Raw genomic sequence first — 5,444 nt, 5'->3', positions numbered from 1 at the left:
CAAACCCAAAACTAAAACCAAGAAAAATTCAAAATGGATCAAGAAAAACTCTTACCCCGGGCACATTTCTGGGACACTTGAAGAACACGCGTCCCTGGTTGCCGTTCTCCATTGTCCTCACTATCAGCTCGATTACCCTCTCTCTCTTGCATGTGGGACACACGATCAGCGGGAGCCCAATCTCCTTTCTGGTGTCTTCCTCCTCGATAGCCCACGACGCCATGCTCCTTGATGAAGACGGCTCCGTCCTCCGAGCCATGGGGTGCACGGGGATGAGGATCAGCCGTCGTCGTCACCGGGGAAGAGAATGGGTGAGAGGGGGAACAATGGATGCGGCTGCTCTAGTGGGAAAGAAGGGGGAGTGGACTGGGTTTGACTCAGGGCTAGGCCGACTGGAGACAGAAGAAGGAGGCGAGGGCAGCGTGGTCATTTCGCATGCTAAATTAGGGTTCCCAGGCTTCCTGCCACGCTGGCGTGCCACCTTAGCGAAAATGACAAAAACGTAGGAGAGTTACTGTTTACGATGGCAAATGTGTAAGAACGCGCATAAAGCTGGCAAACGAAGGAGTGCCATCCGTAAGGATGGCAAAAGGTTAAAAATCCCGTCATGCTCTGGTTCGCGCGTACTACTGCACGCCGCAGTGCTCGGGCGCCTGCTCCACGCATTCCAGGCATGCCTCCTCCAAATGTGCACCTTACACGCCACACTGTCATTGTGTCATTGATGTGGAGAAGAAGGTGAGCATGGCTGCCATGAGGAAGAAGGCAAGTAGCACCGGCGCTGTGCAGCTTCCCTGTGCCTCTCTACTCCCTCCCACGCCGTAGAGCGCGCATCTAACGCCCCAGCAGCTGCTAGCGACATCGCCATAGACGACACCCACCATATGCTCGATCAAATGACTACAAGGTTCGGCGCTGTGCAGCTTCCCCGTGCCTCTCTACTCCCTCCCACGCCGTAGAGCGTGCATCTAACGCCCCAGCAGCTGCTAGCGACATCGGCACATCGCCATAGACGACACCCACCATATGCTCGATCAAATCACTACAAGGTTTAGCTCTCTTTAGCAGACAATTATACTTTGCATATGAAAGGCTTCTTTATCTGATAGAAAACATACTCTTTGATTTATTAGAATATACTAAAACACACTAAAGTTTCAGTCCATTTCTATGTTGAAACACCTCTCATGCTTAACTTGAAAGTTTATCTGGCATCACTGAGATCTTGCTCTCGGACATGCCTTTTTTCTTGACTAAAAAACGTTGGTCGTTGAATTTTGCAGAATGAAAAAAAAAACACTGAAGATGTGCCTGGGCAGCACCATGTTAACTAGAAGGTACAGATACTAAGTGATGCACTTCTAAAATCATTTGTGTTGATCACTTGAGATTGTGTTTAATGGCATGCTTTAAATAGTGATGACTTGTATCCTCCATGTGCTTTCAAACTCTTGTAGAGTTTCAACATCCAAGGAACTGCTTGCCTGATGAAATGGTGGTTCAGTGTATTGATTGATGAGAGGTTATCTGCCCTTGTCAACTGCATAAAGCAGCATGATTTTAGGACTTCAGCAAAAACAGCTTAGTGTTGAAAAATAACATATAGCTTTTAGCTAAGCTTAGTGTTGAAAAAAAAGATAAGATAGATTTTAGGACTAGCTTTGTTTGGAGCAACCTCAGAACATGCTTTATCTCCCTTTACTTGCAATCATCATCTTACAAGTTTGACCTTATAGTACATTGCTTCCACTGGTGAAGATAACTAGAAGACAAGGATATCTGAAACCAAGAATTACATAGCATAGTTGGACACAAATTTACTTTCGTTGTCAAAGTTCTACAAAGCAAGAGCATAAGATAAAGGGAAAAAAATAGAAAGCAGCCAGATATACCACCTTAAAAAAGAACATTTTTGCTGTCGTCTGAAGCTCTGATAGTCCGGTTTTCCAGTGCTTAAACGTGCACATTTTATCAATACCTATACAAATATCAGATAATTTCGATGATGGAACTCACAACATAAAACTCTGCAATATATCCAATAGTTCTGTTGCTGACAATTTCATTGTCATCGCCTTGAAGGTGTTCTTACTTCTTAGGAAGCAGTTAGTAAACGAGATGATTGTGTTCTTCGAGATTGCTTGAAAGTAGCTCGGATACAAATGCATCCTCGGTAATTCTACAGATCTCCTGACATGTTTGCTTAGGTGTTTTATGTTTTGCAGTTAAAAGTGCCGTACATCTGCCATTTAGTCATTTCAGTTTGCTGATTCTTTTTTAGTTTTTGCCACATGGATTTCATCCCCCATATCCTAATTTAGGCATCTGATATTTCTGCTTCTGTTTGATGAAATTTCCATGTCCTAATTGCTTCTAGCAGGCGGTGTTGATTGGTCTATTTATCAGTTATGTGCTCCATGCCAGCGGTGAAGTCATCAAAGGCAAATCTCCAATGATCCAGCAGAGGGGGCAGCATCGTCACGCAGCTCATAAGCGAGTGGTGACCATGATTTGAACATAAACTCAATATGGAGTTCAGAAACGTACTGATTTTTCTTCATGCGATTTTTAAGGTTTCATGTTACCAAATATATCTCTTTATCTCCTTTAAAATGCCATATGGTTTCTAGAATATCAGAAACTTGTATTTTGTTTGCAATGACAATGATAACTAAATGGTCTTCCCAACTTCCCGGTTATAAAAAACAGAGATATGTGTTAGAAAATATCAGTCTTGCAAGCTGCTCCAGTCTTTTATATTTTGCATCACTAAATAGAAACAACAACGTGTGGAAGCAGCTGCTATCCACGCTGATATTCTCACATGATCGCGCATCGCGGCCTGGCCTAACATAGCCATGCGACCTAGCCTATTAACCTAGGCAGGCGCGCGGCAACGCCGCGCGTGGTTTCTAGTAACTATCTAATCTCACCTTATAGTTTAAAATAGTGGCAACCTTTTTTCAGCAGCTATGAAGCTATAGCAGCGCTATAATAACGCTATGCTAGATAGCATTTTTATAAAATAAGCATGAAAAACACCAGTAATTGATGCAAAAAAATGTCAAATATGAAATTCGATGAACACAAATATGTTTCTAAGGCTCTACAAGTCTAGATAACATTACCAATATGACATTACAACGTGGTCCGTGAAACTCCAGTGTTTAATTGTTTAAAATACCAAATTAGTAGCAAATTATAAGTAGGAAATAACTAATTAAATTAGTAAGCAAATGATAAGTAGGCAAATATGAAATAGTGTCACTATTTTAACGCTAAAACTATGCAACTTAGAGGCGCTATAGCTCGCAACAGCGGTCAAAGTTGGCATAGCGGCACAAAGAGCAATAGTGTAGCGTCAAGCCTCTCTGGCCGCTATAGCCCGCTATTTTTTTCTATATCTCACCTTCTTTTCCTCAAAAAAAAAATCTAATCTCACCTTCCGAATAAACTGAAAATGTGGCTCAAGCAATTACATTATTCTGATAGAACCCTATCCACTCTGGTAGGGATGTAGGAGTATCTAATGAGTGGCTTCGACCTCTTGTAACAGGTATAGAGATCTTCGTCAGGCATGGATGATCGTCTTTTAATAAAAGGGTTAGTGCTTAGTTAGACGCTCTTCGTTTGCTTTTGCTTTTGTGAGCTTTATAGAAACAATAACTGATGGGTAAAACTGTCATAAGGATTGATTGTGTGCAAACCTCTCGCTGAGGTCAAAATAAAACATTTCCTTTCTAAAAAAACAGGGTGTATACACGGAGACATAGAGGACAATGAGAAAGACGAAGGAGAGGAGAATGAGAATTCTCCCATGTACTTAGAACTACCCTGGAGCTTGAATTTCCTCGTATACGATTAATTAAATATGCTTCAGTGACACCGGTGTTGTTCCTCAGCGACGCTATCATGATACTTGGGGCTTGTTTGGTAAGGGTTCTATTTCAGCTTTTTTTTTTTATTAAAAATAGCTTCTCCCTGGAAGCTATTTTTCAGCCCCTCTCATCGCACAAGAATACTAAAGGTGAAGCTGAAAATACTAAGTCCTCGTAACTTTTTCTCTGTTATCTTGTTTAAGAAGCTGTTCTAGCAAATGTTTTTCTAAAACAGCTTTAGATTTACTGTTGACCTCGATTGATCAGCATGTTCCGCGTGTGTACGTGAGCGCCTGCTTGGTCGTTTGGTCGCGTATAGCAATCTCACCAAACTCACCAAAGAGAACGTGCTTTAGAAAATTTAACTCCTGGGTAAAAGTCTTCGGTTCCAAATTTCCAATAGCCACGACGTCGAGTAGTATACAATATATTACTTTTTGCGGACTCTCCGGTCATCATAATGTGCATGCACGCTGGAACAGGTACTCCCCCGCTATAGCTGCCGCTAGAGTCTGCTATAGCCTTTTAAGGTATGGTGCTGCTATTTGTGTTTATGTACAACTTAGCCGTTATATCTTTCTATAGTCTGATTTAGCTTCGCTAGTAACTGATTTAGAGATATACCATTAAACACCTTAGCCTGCTATTTAAAACTATGGTCATAAGTGGGGAGCCAGCCAATGCAAGTTGAACCCTCGTTTGTGTAAACAAACATTGGTAAAGATTCCATTGCCTTTTTTTGACCGAAATTAAAGGCAGAATCAAATTGAACACAGTACAACTCTCTCTCTATCCTATCTCTCTATATTATCTATATATAGTTTTATAATAAATACTAAATGAATAAAGAATCCACTTACATATTCGTGATGTGTGTATCTAATCTAAATAAAATAATAAATGAATCCACTTAGGTGTAGTGTAGGTATAGTTGGCCAACAGGCTGGCCCGGCTCGGCACGGCATGGCCACGGGCCAGGCACGGCACGCCGTGCCTCTCCGGGCCTCGTGCCTGGCCTTTGGTCCAAGCACGGCACTACGGGCCACAATTCATGCCGTGTCGGTCCGTTGAGCACGGCCAAAATTACGTGTCGTGCCAACCCACGGCCCGGTGACCTCAAAACCCCTTAAAAAGATTAGCTCATCAAACACTTATCAAATTTCACAAGTCACAACTCAAACAAAGGCATAATCTGTCAAAACACTCAACCGTTCTAACTTCTAAGTCAAAACTCAGGCAATCTCAAATCCAACAAAACAAGAAATAGAGCCACATAGGAGAATTTTAAAGATAAATGAGCTATTTGTGCAATACTGCCTCATTAAAAACCTTTCTAGATAAAATTTACCCTTGTGAGAAACCCTAGAAAGAAAAAAAGAGTGCAGCACAACTCTTAATAAGTCTTCCATCATTGTTCAAAGGTCTCAAGTCACAGTCACATATGACAGATACAAAATGGAGATAACATATTAACATAGCACCCTCTCCTCTCTCAACACTAATTACCAGCAACCCTAGATGAACTAGCCCCAGATGATCTAACCCCAGCCCCAGATGAACCAGCAG

General features: G+C 41.9%; 1 long non-coding RNA gene across 1 annotated transcript; it reads left to right on the top strand.

Annotated features, from left to right (window-relative positions):
- The first annotated feature begins 739 nt into the window (after positions 1 to 739).
- On the top strand, positions 740 to 2,539 carry LOC136544804 (uncharacterized). The gene is made up of 3 exons (XR_010780836.1): positions 740 to 907; positions 1,284 to 1,337; positions 2,381 to 2,539. It is a non-coding gene; the product is annotated as an uncharacterized lncRNA (long non-coding RNA).
- Positions 2,540 to 5,444: the final 2,905 nt, after the last annotated feature.

The sequence above is a fragment of the Miscanthus floridulus genome, chromosome 3 (assembly GCF_019320115.1).
Source record: "Miscanthus floridulus cultivar M001 chromosome 3, ASM1932011v1, whole genome shotgun sequence".
NCBI classification, from domain to species: Eukaryota; Viridiplantae; Streptophyta; class Magnoliopsida; order Poales; family Poaceae; genus Miscanthus; species Miscanthus floridulus.
This window is presented reverse-complemented; position numbering and strand designations above follow the sequence as displayed.